The following is a 15618-nucleotide window of genomic DNA, read 5'->3' as shown; positions in this document are numbered from 1 at the left end:
CCGGTGCCTCGGTAGCTTCCACACGGTCGAGCTCGCGGCCATGGAGTACGACCGCTAGCAGGTCCGCTACCACGGCGCGGCGGCTAGGCTCAATTTCCCCTTCGGCACACGTCCGGTCCACCTCGTTCCGCCGGAGCCAGGGGTGCTGAGCTCGGCTATGGCGTGGGAGGACCGCGAGGCGTGGGAGCGTCTTGAGGCCGAGGCCGCCGATGAGGCCTACATGCAAGAGCTCCACCGGCAGCACCCAGAGCTCGTGGAGGCGAAGCGGGCGATCTTTGCCGGCGCGGAGGGTGGCGAGGTTATCGCGCTCTCCTCTGATGACGAGGTCAAAGGCAGCGAGGACGGCAGCACGGAGGGCGGCGAGGTTATCGCGCTCTCCTCTGATGACGAGGTCGAAGGCGACAGCGACAGCGGCGCGAAGGGCGTCGAGGTGGGCCCCGAGGACAAGGAGATCGATGTCGACGAGTGGAGGTGTGCCTTCCCCAACGGCCCTGACGACGGTACTGGCCCGGACCCGGCTCGCGGCACACCATACATGACGAGGAAGGATTGGCTCGACCTCTACTTCGACCAAAAGTAGTTTAGCTTAGTTTAAATTTATGTTTTATGTTCGGTTATGCAAAACTATCTATGTTTATGTTTGAATGCATGCTACTTTCGGTTGAACCTGCTTTGAACTTGATCAAATTGAAGTTTACGACCTTAAGTTTAGGGGATCGACTAGAAAAGGCCAAAAATTGCTGGAGTATATATATCTACCACTAAAGGTTTTAGTCCTTTAACTTTTTAAGGATCGCCTAGAGATGTCCTTATGACTTGTTTATTTCAGTTCTTCACAATGTGATGCTCTATATGTGCAACTATTTGCTGTGAAGTTCCATTTCATCAATAACAGTTTCAACAATACCACTATGAATTACGATATTTGGTTGCTATTAAGGATATTGCAGTTAACATGCCTTTTCGCTTTCAATTGTTGTTTAGCAACATGCATTGTACTAAATGACTAAATATGCAATCCCAGGCTACATAGCAACAAGGAAGAGTGTTACCTTAATGTTCTGATGATGTCCAGATATACATGTAATAAAATCTTATATAATGGGATGGATGGAGTATTTTACTACATCATTTTTCAATTGTTGTTTAGCTTCTAATATTAACTTGGTGCTTTTAGGTACATATATCATTGCCAAAGATCCACACTTCGACCCTTTTTGCGTATGGGGCAATGAGATATTCATGAACCAGCATCAAGTGAGGAAACTGATAAAGATTGTTACTAAAATGGGTCAAAAGATGTCAATCGAACTATTTGTTTACACTTTATGCAAGACAACAGTGAACTGCAGGATGGTAAGTAAGAACCCTGTAGCCTTCTTTTCACTGCCCGTAATGAGTTGTGTTAGATGAGAATATCTGAATCTTTTTTCTTTTGCAATGGATCCTGAAGCAGTTTACTCAAGATTACCTCTCAAACTACATGATTGGTGGCCGGCCATCACAAGGGGTTGGACTAGAGTCCTGCATGCCTTCTGCATCCAGGAGAGCACAATAGGGCCATTCCGCTTCACCTTGTTCAGCAACTGGAATGTCTGTCGCCTCTTTCTTTACCATCTGTAATAGTACAAGTATAGAACCCTGGTACATCATTCTTTATTTGGTGCTTCTGTAATTCTTAAACATATGTACCTGTGAATCGAATAATGCATTGGTTGTTTGAACCTGATGGATATGAATAAAGCTATAGCCTACTTTCAAGTTTAAATTAGGTACAATTTTAAATAGCAGCAATTAAATTAGGGCGAAATTACATTGTGTAGGTCATTAATTACGGCACACACGGTTGGTAAAACAGAAACGTTTGCGATATACACCATAATCCGAGACGGTTCACAGAGAGGAAACGTGTGCAAGCATGCACACAGTTGCCATTCGCAAAGCGTGTGTGATGTCAGACACTATCACATACGGTGCGGGAAAACTAAATGTGTGTGATTGTCTACCTATCGTACACGGTTTATAATCATGAACTGTTTGTGTTGTGCCAGGCATCGTAAATCTCCCGTGCTTGGAATCTGCCTAGAATCTGCCTGGAAAGCTCCCGTGCCTAGAATCTGCCTGGTTTTAGGCAGAACCACAAAACTCTGACTCCGATGGCAATGCGAGCACAAACGAGTTGCAAGGATGAAGCATTTGGGATATTCGAGATATCGGAAACGGTTACATAGGGACAACTGTATGCATCAAGGCTCCCTATCCCCGACGGTTTCTAGGTCGTGTGGGAAGGACCCCCCTATCGCCCACACTCACTTGGCGACGGTTCCAAATGCCGTCGCGGAAAGGGGTAAAAAAATGTTTGTTTAGGACGACGTGCACCAGTGTTTGTTACGGTGAAGGTAGGGGAGTGAGACGAGGAAGAATAAAGAGCATTCACTTTTCCGCAATTCAGTACCTTGCATTATTTAACGGGAAATGCATAGTAGGCAAGCAAGACTGTAGCATACTTTGTGCGCCAGACTTGAGCCTCATTCACGCCGCTCTCACTGGTGAAAGGAATTATAACCTTGGAGCGATTGTTGCGCGTAGACTTTAGCATAACGCTAATAGTGGTTGGTTCTATGGTGGATTTTATGCCACGCGTTTAGCACGAGAGCTGGGTGTTTCACCTTTGCCCTTCGATCCTATCCTACCCACGCGGTATTTAGATTTTGACACTTTGAAAGAACACAAGATCCTTAAGGGAAAGGGTGATAATTTTACTTACAATCTAATGTTTAACCAAAAGTCTATTGTGGACACATATTTGCCTGCGCCTGCTCTTTTTGACTATCACGGCAAGGGGAGATATTTTGTTCTTAAGAGCGAGGCCCGAGCTCGTAACGCAGCAGTGGTGGTAGCACGGCAGGCCGAGGCATCCGCACCGAGAGCCTCCGTGAGCTACCACGCCGACTACTACCCTCCAGGCTATTGATCGATTACCAACTTAGGCCAAAAGCCTAAGCTTGGGGGAGTACGTGTTTCTCACCGACATTACATTCATGTCTACATATCATTCTACTTGTTGGTGCTCACACTTGTTCATTGTATCATCCATGCTTAGATTTATTTTTCTTGCTTTCTTCTTGTGTGTTTGAAAAACTTTAGAAAAACAAAAAAAATTAGTTGTAGTATTTTACTTTCTATACATGCTTAGTAGTAGTACTAAAAAGAAAACCCAAAAAGATTTCCTTGTTCTTCTTTTGCTTGTTGGGGGCTTTTCCGTGTAAATAGTTTTTCTTGTTTTTGCTTTTTATTTGCTTGTTGAAGAAAACCAAAAAAACTCCAAAAATATTTCAGTGTGTTTCTCTGAATTTCTTTTCTTTTTATTCGAGTTGTACTAAGGAGAAGACCACGATGAAAATGTTGAGTGGCTCTCACATGAATAACTGTTGAACTAATAAAGAGCACGTTTTACCTTGTCTTCTCCTGTTGAATAAAATGTTTGCAGATTCCTGCTTAGTCCATGGCATTCTTGCACTATTATTATTTTCATATCGTTCGGTCGTGCAAGTGAAAGGCAATAATGACGATATTCGATGAACTGGCCGTGGCAAAGAGAAACTGGTATGAACTCGACTTGTTCAGTTTGTGTAAATATGTTTAACCTAGTATCCAGGCTTCAGCCCATTATGACTCAACATGTTTGCAATGACAATTAGAGATTATAGTTTCTCATGCCATGCATAAGTAGCTGGGAGTTGATAATGATTTATCTTGGATATCGACATAGCGTTAAACTGATTGTGATGTAGTATGATGATATGGTATCCTCCTCTGAATGTTCGAGTGGCTTGACTTGGTACATGTTCATGCATGTAGTTGAATCAAAACCAACATAGCCTCTATGATATTTATGTTCATGGTGTTCATATCCTACTCATGCTAGTGTCCAATGTTACTTGCGCATAATGCATGGTTATGATCGTTGTTGCTCTCTAGCTGGCCGCTTCTCAATCTTAATTGCTAGCCTTCGCCTGTACTAAGTGGGAATTCTGCTTGTACATCAAAAACCTTGAACCCAAAGTTATTCCAGATGAGTCCACCATACCTGCCTATATACGGTATTACCCTACCGTCCTAAGTAAATTTGCATGTGCCACCTCTAAAAACTTCTAAAAATTATCCTTTTTGTGTGCCTGGATCGTTCATGGAACGACAGAAGGTGGTCGATATCTTCCATGCTAAGCGGTTTATTCTCAGGTCGAGTGTTTCTTCGCTCGCCATCGCACGAGAAAATGGGCGGTCATAGGGATTCCAAGTCCCGAACTAAAAAATGCAAATAATTAAACAAAACTCCCCCGGGAATGATGTTGGTATGGACGACACCCGTTGTTTCGGACAAGCCGTGGAATGTGATTTTTGGTGGAAGGGGGAGTAAACCTTTACTTTTATCGCTTGGGAACCGCCACTAGAGTGCTTAGCATGGAAGATGTTGATAACTGATGGTCGTGAAGTGAATAAGGAGGGTGCATGTCTCAAAATATCATTTGTCTTTGTTTTAAAAATTGAGCTCTGGCACCTCTGCAAATCACTGCTTCCCTCTGCGAAGGGGCTATCTATTTACTTTTATGTTGTGTCATCACCTTCTAAAACAAGCGCCAGAAACTGAGTAGAGCACAACTGTCATGATTTATGCATTGTGTGTAGATAATGTTAGGTGCATCATGACTGGATCTTTTCTACCATGAATTACAATGTTTAGTCGCTGCTTGAACTTTGGAGGTGCTCTGCATTTATGTTTTGCGGTCTCAGAAAGGGCTAGCGAGATACCACTATTGTCATATTATATCATGATTGTTTTGACAACATGTTGCTGTTTGAGATATCTTATTATTGCTCGCTAGCTGATTATGTCATTGATATAAGTCATTATAATCTTTAAGATTTATTATTGGCATGGTTAGTTATAATGCTGGGTGAAAACCTGGGTGCTGTTTAAGCTTATTTATGCAAACAAGAGCAAAAGAGTTCGTAAAAGTTTTTCTTTCTCACTTTCAGTTTATCAACTGAATTGCTTGAGGACAAGAAAAGGTTTAAGCTAGGGGGAGTTGATACGTCTACAATGTATCTACTTTTTCTCACACTTTTCCTCTTGTTTCAGACTCTAATTTGCATGATTTGAATGAAACTAACCCCGGACTGACGCTGTTTTCAGCAGAACTACCATGGTGTTGTTTTTGTGCAGAAATAAAAGTTCTCGGAATGGAACGAAACTTTGCGAGGATTTTTTTTATCAATAATAAGAATTTTTGGAGCCAAGACCTGTCGGAGAGGGCACCTGGGTGGGCACAAAACACCAGGGCGCGCCCCCCTCTCCTAGGGCGCCCAGGTGGGTTGTACCCACCTGGTGGCCCCACAGATGACCCCCCTGATACTATAAAATCACATATTTCCAGAAAAAATCAGGGAGAAAGAATTATCGCGATCCACGAGACGAAGCCGCCGCCAAGCCCTATCCTTCCTCAGGAGGGTAGATCTGGAGTCCGTTTGGGGCTCCAGAGAGGGGGATCTTCGTTCTTCATCATCACCAACCAATCTCCATCGCCAATTCCATGATGCTCCCCACCAGGAGTGAGTAATTTCTTCGTAGGCTCGTTGGTCGGTGAGGAGTTGGATGAGATTCATCATGTAATCGAGTTAGTTTTGTTAGGGCCTGATCCCTAGTATCCACTATGTTCTTATATTGATGTTGCTATGACTTTGTTATGCTTAATGCTTGTCACTTTGGGCCCGAGTGCCATGAACTCAGATCTGAACCATTTATGAATTCATCATTATATCCATGTTTTAGATCTGATCTTGCAAGTTATAGTCACCTACTACGTGTTATGATCCGACAACCCCGGAGTGACAACAACATGTATTCACTATGTGTTAATGCTTTGTTTCGGTGATGACCATAGTTTGAGGAGTTCATGTATTCACTATGTGTTAATGCTTTGTTCTGGTTCTCTATTAAAAGGAGGCCTTAATATCCCTTAGTTTCCAATATGGACCCCGCTGCCACGGGAGGTTAGGACAAAAGATGTCATGCAAGTTCTTTTAATAAAGCACGTACGACTATTTACGAAATACATGCCTACATTATATCAATGAACTAGAGCTAGTGCCGTATCGCCCTAGGTTATAACTGTCACATGATGAATATCATCCAACAAGTCACCGATCCAATGCCTACGAATTTATCTTATATTGTTTCTGCTAAGTTACTACTGCTATCATCACTGTTACACTTGCTACAAAATTACTGCTATCGCTGTTACTGTTACCGTTGCTGCTGTCACTACTATCAAAACTATCATATTACTGTGCTACTGATTACTTGCTGCAGATAATTAATCTCCAGGTGTTGTTGAATTGACAACTCAGCTGCTGATACCTTCAAATATTCTTTGGCTCCCCTTGTGTCGAATCTATAAATTTGGGTTGAATACTCTACCCTCAAAAACTGTTGCGATCCCCTATACTTGTGGGTTATCATGGGCCCATCAGTGAACTCGGTCTGCCTGTTTAAGTTATAAAATTCCCTGAATAGTTCTATAGTGGGCTCATGTTGAAGGTACACTTCACAGAATACGTGAAAGTTGCAGATGTTTGAGACGGAATTGGGCCCAATATATTGAGGATGCAGCTTGAAAAAGTGCAACACATCACAAAAGAATTTTGAGCCGGGGGTGAAGCCTCGGAGCAAATGATTAGTAAAGACGATTACTTCACCGTCCTTGGGCTGAGGAGGGGTTTCTGTGCCTGGGACCCTCCAATGGATGACCTCTTTCTTGGCTAAAACGCCCGTTTGGACATACTCGTTCAGTAATTCCTCGGTAACCCGGGAGGCGACCCAGTTGCATGACGTGACGGTCTTGGCTTTAGACATTCTTGACTACAAAGGAAAATATTGCCGGTTTAAGATCATCTTGTTAAGCGGGCAATTGATTCAAAGAAAGTATTACAAAGAGCCAATGTGTTAAGCCGGAAGATAGCACTGAGTTATACAGATACATATACTGGCGGCTTAAAGGGGGACTAATGGTATCTGGCGGGTTACGGTTTATCAGTTAAGCTGCCCAAACAGTTGCTATATTTCAGATCTATGAGTGAGGATTTGCTAAGTGATGGACAAAGAGATTCCACATATCGACGCTATGATTTTGGATCTACGACAGTTTGGAAAATAAAATAAATTTTAGACCTAAAGTGAAGGCAGTGGAAGAACACATGTATTTGGATGGATCTTATACAGAAAAAGTACCTACTGCAGTTGGAAAAAGGGATGCTACGCTGCTCATTTTCAATATCATCTTCAGATTCAACCGTGCGATCTAGAGAAGAACAACGAAGAACAAAGGGGAACTCCGATGAACTGGGACTAACCCTAATGAAGATCTGCTATGAGGAAGAAGAGGTACTTACTGATGCTGCTGGACAGCGGAGGTGCGCCGCGGTGTTTTGGTTCGTTCAGGTTGATGCAGCGGTCGGAGTTGAGGAAGTTGACGAGGTCGACCGCGGCGGAGCTCGGGCGCGTGTGGGTGTTGCAAGGAGGAAGACGAAGACGAGGAGGCAAGGGGGAATGAAAAGGACCCCTGACCCTATTTATAAGGGGACGGATGACAGGCATGCACGGGAATCGAGGAGGCCAAAAAAATTATTGTGTGGCTGCACGGGCGCCTCTAATTTTGGAAAGTCCATTAAAGTCAAAGATATGCTGAGATGTTCTGGGCCTCGTGCAAAGTTAGTGCGAGATGACGTAATGGCGGATTAACGCGATTTTGTGAGCTGACGTCATGGAGGGTTATATCAAGATCATAAAGATTGATGATGGGAGATTTTGCCAAGTCAAGCACTGAAGATTAATGTGAACAAGTTCAAATCAACCTGGGGCCTAATGTTGGGGATATAACTACTGGGTATGACCCGCCCAGGAGGGGCTGGGTCATACCACTGGCGGCTTAAGATGAGGAGGCCCAAGAGGATGATGAAGATGGCGGTCCATAGAGCAAGCTTATTGAAAGCCCAAGACCCGGAGGTGACTTGAAGCCCGTGGGTATGAACCGCCATATGTTTAAATTGTATTGTAAGACAAGCTTAGTTGGTCACCGAGCCGGACACGTTGTGTATGAGCCGGCCAGGACTCTGTAAGCCGCCGGGTGTCAACCTATGTATATAAAGGGGTGACCCGATGGCGGGTTGACTCAGGTAACAATCAATCGAAAGCTAGGTCAAGCGTATTCGCTCCCTGGTAATCGAAACCCAAGCAATACAACCTAAAGCAGGAGTAGGCTTTTACCTCATTGAGAGGGGCCGAACCTGGGTAAAATCTTTGTGTCCTTTGTCCCCTTTAACCCCTTCAAGCTAACTACGTCGCGATGGCTCCACACCTAAGTCCTTTTGCTAGGGCATCTACCGTGTTAAGTCCACGACACCTTCTGATTAGGCATCGAACAATTGCCTGCCCGTTCAAAACTTCTCATGGGACCTTCTTACTTTGCTCTTGATATTTTCTTAAGCTTCAATTCGAGAGTTGCTTTCCGCCACCTTCCCTAATGTTATCTACCAGATAAGCAACCTTGTTAGGTCCAATCGTCCGAAATTACCCCTTGTCCCTTCGTAAGTTCGGTGAAGATCCGAAAGGAAGAACGACAACTTCATCATGATGCATTGATGCAGAGAAATGAAGACATCAATGCAATGGACTGACCTCTTCGATAAGAGCAACCAATACAAGAAGACTCGTTAGAATTTCGTAACCAGAAGTTTCCCTCTTACTCTACCTCTTAAATCTCGGGACGAGATTTCTTATAGTGGAGGAGAACTGTGACGCGCGGATAGTAAAGCTATAGTAACTTCTATTAATGATGTCGCGTCACCTCGGTTATCGTTGATAAACTCGTGTTGATTCGAAACTTGTCTGAATTCAAATTCAAAATCAAGCAAACAATAAAAGTTTTCAAATATTAAAACTAAAATGTTCGGAGTGAGCCAAATAATTCATAGGTAATAATGGTTGAGAAACCACATTTTTATAAAATGTTTAAATGCGCTAAAATAATAGAAACGACAGCAAAAACAATTAATTAAATGCCTTTCTAAAAAGTTGTAGAAATATAAAGTAGTTTATTAATGTGCCAAACTTTTGAGGCAGTGGGTTACTTTGCAGCTCCCTATATGGCCACTCCAACCCAAACCCTAATCCTCCACTCCCCCACGATCCGTTTCCCCCCTCCCCCCGATCCAGATCTGGATCGGGCCGCGACCGCGCCCCCGACGCCCCGCCGCGTCCCCGACGCCAACGGTGCCCCGACCACCGCGCCCGACGTTGCCGTCCTCTCCATCATCGACCTCGTCCCATCGTCGCTCGCCGTCGTCCCCGTCCTCCTCCCCGTGCCCCGCTGCCATTTTTCCTACGGCCCCGCGGTGAGGCCCCCGGCCTCTCGTCCTTTCTCGCTCGCATGCCACGGCGCCGTCCGCACTGGCCAGCGCTCACTGCTTTGGCCGGCCCGTGCTGGCCTCGCCCCACACAACCTGCGCCCGCTGCCGCTGCTTGTTTGCATCGTCGCTCGCCACGCGCGCCCGCCTCCATGCTGCGATCGCGCCCCATTGCGGCTTACGTCCGCTGGCCTGCGTGCCCCTGTGTCGCTGCTCCCGCCGGCCATTGCCCCACCCGTCCTGCTGCTGCAACCGTCGCGTCGCACCCCCGCCTCCGTCCACGTCGTCGCCCGCCCGCTGCCGTCAGCGTCCTTGCATGCCACCGCACCTTGCTGCCAGCCTGCGCTCGCCCCGCCTCTGCGGCCCCCGCCGCCACTCGCCCCGGCCGCCCATAGGCACCGGCCTCCCCCTCGACGTGCTGCTCCGGTGGCCCACCGTGGCCGGCACCCCCTAGTAGCCTGGGCGTGCGCCCAAACGGGCTAGCGCCAACGCCCATTGTACCCGCCTCGTTAAGCCCCCTGGCCTTTGACACGTGGGGCCCAGCCCCAGAACAAAAAAGAAATATAAAATTGAAAAATGAATTCAAATAATAATATTAATAGTAAATATTAATTAATTAATTTGGACAGTTAATTAATTTAATTAACCTGTGTTTGTTAATCTAACTAACTAACTAGTCTAATTAATCTGTAGTTAGCTAGTCACTCATTGACGACCGGGCCCCACCTATCAGTTTGACTGGTCAACGGTCAATGTTGACTGCTGACGTCATGCTAACGTCGTGATGATGGAATAAACATTTTCGAATTTGACTAAATCTGTTATTTCCAGAAATTGATTAAATCTTTAAAAAATCATATAAAATAATCCATAACTCTAATAAAAATACTTTGTACATAAAATCTGTTATTTCCAGAAGTTGCTCAGAACGACAAGAAGAATCCAAATACGCAGTCCGTTCGTTCACCACACGTCCCTAGCATAGCGGACATGCAACAATTCACCTCCGGTTCATCTGTCATAAAACGTCAAACACCAGGAATACTTTCCCGGATGTTTCCCCCCTTTGTCGATATCACCTACTACCACGTTAGGGCACACCTAGAACCGCTATTTGCTTTGTCATGCATCTTCATGCATCTGTTTGCAATGTATTCATTGTTTCTTCCCCCTGTTCTCTCCGGTAGACTAGGAAACTGACGCCGCTGCTGCCCCGATCGACTACGGTGTTGACGACCCCTCCTTCTCGACTGAGCTTCCAGGCAAGCCCCCCCCCCTTGATCAACCCGATATCACCTATTCCTTCTCTCTACTGCTTGTATTAGAGTAGTGTAGCATGTTATAGCTTTCAGTTAATCATATTTTGCTGCATAGCATGTACTTGTTACTTCTGTTGTTACCTTTACCTACAATCCTAAATGCCTAGTATAGGATGCTAGTTATCATCAGTGGCCCTACGTTCTTGTCTATCTGCCATGCTATACTACCGGGGCGTGATCACTCGGGAGGTGATCACGGGTATATATTTACATACATATTATATATGATACATGTGGTGACTAAAGTCAGGTCGGCTCGTAGAGTACCCGTGAGTGATTCACGGATTGGGGGCTGAAAGGGCATTTGTCCCGACGGCCCTCTGAGTGGATATTTGTGGCGGAGCGACAGGGCAGGTTGAGACCACCTAGGTGAGAGGTGGGCCTGGCCCCTGGTCGGCGTCCGCGGTTACTTCAAAATAACACGCTTAACGAGATCTCAGTATTTGATCTGAGTCTGGCCACTGGCCTATATGCACTAACCAACTACGCGGGAATGGTTAGGGGCACTCGACGTTGTGGTATCAGTCGAAGCCTTCTTGACGTCAGCTACTGAGCGGCGCGCGCTGGGTTGGACCACGTAACGCAACTTCCTTTGTAATGGAGGTTGCTAGGTCTGCTCACCGGCCGCCCTCACAACATGCAGGTGTGCAGCGGGCGATGGGCCCAGACCCCTGCGCGGTTAGGATTTTAGACCGGCATGCTGACCTCTCTGTTGTGCCTAGGTAGGGCTGCGACGTGTTGATCTTCCGAGGCCGGGCATGACCCAGGAAAGTGTGTCCGGCCAGAGGGATCGAGCGTGTTGGGTAATGTGGTGCACCCCTGCAGGGAAGTTTATCTATTTGAATAGTCGTGTCCCTCGGTAAAAGGACGACCCGGAGTTGTACCTCGACCTTATGACAACTAGAATCGGGTACTTAATAAAACACACCCTTTCAAGTGCCAGATACAACCCGGTGATCGCTCTCTCACAGGCGACGAGGAGAGGATTATCGGGTAGGATTATGCTATACGATGATACTTGGTGAACTTACTAGCTACTCTCTTCTATATGCTTCAAGATGGAGGCTGCCAGAAGCGTAGTCTTCAATAGGACTAGCTATCCCCCTCTTATTCTGGCATTCTGCAGTTCAGTCCACAAATACTACCCATTTCATTGATACCAATGCATATGTAGTGTAGATCCTTGCTTGCGAGTACTTTGGATGAGTACTCACGGTTGCTTTGCTCCCTCTTTTCCCCCTTTTCCTTTCTTCTCGGATGCCGCAACCAGATGCTGGAGCCCAGGAGCCAGACGCCACCGACGATGACTCCTACTACACCAAGGGTGCCTACTACTACGTGCAGGCCGCCGACGACCAAGAGTAGTTAGGAGGATCCCAGGCAGGAGGCATGCGCCTCTTTCGATGTGTATCCCAGTTTGTGCTAGCCATCTTATGGCACCTTGTTTAACTTTATGTCTGTACTCAAATATTGTTGCTTCCGCTGACTCGTCTATGATCGAGCACTTGTATTCGAGCCCTCGAGGCCCCTGGCTTGTATTATGATGCTTGTATGACTTATTTATTTTTATAGTTGTGTTGTGATATCTTCCCGTGAGTCTCTGATCTTGACCGTACATGTTTGCGTGTATGATTAGTATACAATTGAATCGGGGGCGTTACAATATCACAAACGGTGCGAGCAAACTAAATGTTTGTGATAGTCGCCTTATCATACACGATTTACAATCATGAACTATTTCTGATGTGGTACGCATTGTAAACATTGCACCACAGAATAGCATGTGCGATAGTTATCCTGTACGACACTGTTACACAGTCCGACATGTCGTAATCCTATCCGACACTCATATGATTATTAGCTAATCTTCTTAATTAGTTATCGCATACGGTCGGGAAAAGTGAATGTGTGTGATTATCTGCTTATCATACACGTTCTATAATCGTGAACTGTTTGTGATGGACCGCGCGTCGTAAACGCGGCACCACGGAATACCTACTACGATGGTAATGCCAACACACATGAGTAGCAAGGATGGATCATTTGGGATATTAGATATATCCCAAACAGTTGTGTGAAGAATCGGGCTTGGGATAGGTGCAGGCATCGCATACGCTTTGTTCTAGAAAACATATGCATTCCTACTCCCTATCCTTGATGGTTTTTGGGACATGTGGGAAGGACCCCCCTATCGCCCACACTAGCAAGGCGACGGTTTAAAATGTCGTCGCGGAAAGGGGTTAAAAACTGATTGTATAGCAGCTCGTTGTACCAGTGATGTTTGGGAGCATTACCTTCAACCACGTGAATTTGTCATACATACCAATCATGAGACGGTAAAGTATCTAAAAGGTTAAACCAAGTTGAATAAATGGCATGCCAAATGGAGTGAATTTATTGAGTCCTTTCCTTGTAACACCAAGTATATCAAGGGTATGGAAAATGTAGTTGCGGATGCTCTTTCCCGCAAGTGCATTGTTGGTTACTCAACTTGAACTAAATGTTATTGGCTTTGAACCCATTAAAGATTTGTATGTGCACGATCCTTCTTTTGCGACTCCTTATACAAAATGTCTAGCTAACACTTATTGGGAGCGACATTATCTCAAGGATGGTTATCTTATGCGGGCTAACAAACTTTGTGTACCCGAATCTTCTCTTTGTTTGTTGCTTTTCCAAGAGGCTCGCAGCGCAGGACTTATGGGACACTTTGACCGTGACTAGACCTTTGCGACGCTCTCCACCAAGTACTATTGGTCAAAGATGTTTCGTGACGTCGTGCGCTACACCAACCGGTACTCCACATGCCACGAAGCTAAGTCCAAAGCTCAATCTCATGGTCTACTGCCACTTCCTATTCCGTACCACCCATGGGAAGATATTAGTATGGATTTCGTGCTTGGCTTTACTAGAACTCAAAAGGCAAAGGTTTCGTATTTGTCGTTGTGGAGCGTTTCTCTAAGATGACACATTTTATTCCATGTAACAAGATAGATGATGCTTCACATGTTGCAAATCTCTTTTGTAGGAAAATCTTGGGATTACATGGAGTGCCCAAGACGATTTTATCGGACCGCGACGTCAAGTTCCTAAGATACTTTTGGAAGACACTATGCGCCAAGCTCGGAATAAAGCTACTCTTCTCTTCGGCCTATCACCCAAAAACCAATGGCCAAACGGAGGTCACCAACCGGATACTATCTACACTCCTCCATGTCTTGATCAAGATAAACATCAAGGAGTGGGAAGAATGCTTGCCCATAGCCGAGTATGCATACAATCGAGTACGACACTCTACAACCGACAAGTCCCCTTTCGAGGTGGTCTATAGCTTCAACCCATTGTTGCCATCGGACATCCTCCCACTACAACTACAAGAGCGAACAAACTTGGACGCGAGCGCAAGAGCAAGTTGTCTCAATAAGATGCATGAAGATACAAGGCACACGATTGAATGCCAAGTGCAACGCCTCGCCACCAAGCTCAACACCAAAAAGCACCCCATGGTGTTCAACCCCAGAGATCTTATGTGTCTACGCATTCTCAAAGATTGTTTCACCACCGAGCGCAAGTCCAAGCTTCTACCTCGCACCGATGGACCATTCAAGGTGTTAGCGCACTACAACGACAATGCATACAAGATCAACATCCCACGCGACAAGTACAACATGAGTGAAATATTCAACATCAACGACCTATCTCTCTTCCATGGTGATGAGGTTATCAGTCTGAGATTGGATCTTTCCCAAGGGGGCGGGGGAATGATGCGGAGTATCCTTGATGTTGGATTATCCTTGATGTGGGAGTATCCTTGATGGTGGTGAGGTTATCGGTCCGAGATTGGATCTTTTCCCAAGGGGTCGGGGGAATGATGCGAAGTATCCTTCGGTCATCCCCATGGACACCACACCGACTCATCAAGCACTAAGTGAACCCATGACAAGAGCTCGTGCACGTGCCATCAAAAGCGAGGTGAACTCACTCCTCTTTGAGCTTGACATGAATATGGATGGAACTTGGTTACTACCTCACCATGGAACATTGTGTATCATTAGGTACGAGAATGACCCCCACCAAGGAGCTAAGGAGCCTCACCAAGTCCAAGAAGAAGGACAAGAAGACTGCACGGAAGACGGAGACCAACGGCAAGAAGAAGAAGACGCACCCAGGCCGCCCCGTGCGCATGACCTATCTAGAGAGTTTCTGGATACCCCGTGCGCACGGGCCTCCAGGACGCCGTGCGCACGGGCCCCTTCGTTGTAGCTATTGGGCACCACGTGCGCACTGGCGTGCACCATGCCCATGGGGTCCACTTAGCCCGTGCGCACGGGCTCTCCTGCGGGCTGGCTGTGTTTTGCCTCTTTTTCCCCTCCACTTCGTCCCTCACCTCCAGTCACCTATATATTTTGTACCTAGACCATTTTTTAGGGTTAGCAAAGTATATGAGATCATTCAAGAGAGATTTGCTGTAACGCCCACGATGCGGCTATATCTCCCACGTGTCGAGGCACGACTTAGAGGCATAACCGCATAGTGGTTTTGTCGCAAGAAGGGTCATCTTCACACAATCCCATGTAATGAACAAGAATGGGATAAAGAGTTGGCTTACAATCGCCACTTCACACAATACATAAATATCATCATACATCATCCAAAATACAATCATAAAGACCGACTACGGTCAAAATCCAGATGAAAATAAGACAACCCCAAATGCTAGATCCCCGATCGTCCCAACTGGGCTCCACTACTGATCATCAGGAAAAGACACATAGTAACGACCACGTTCCTCGTCGAACTCCCACTTGAGATCGACGCCATCATCTGCACTGGC

The sequence above is a fragment of the Triticum aestivum genome, chromosome 5D (assembly GCF_018294505.1).
Source record: "Triticum aestivum cultivar Chinese Spring chromosome 5D, IWGSC CS RefSeq v2.1, whole genome shotgun sequence".
Taxonomy (NCBI): Eukaryota; Viridiplantae; Streptophyta; class Magnoliopsida; order Poales; family Poaceae; genus Triticum; species Triticum aestivum.
This window is presented reverse-complemented; position numbering follows the sequence as displayed.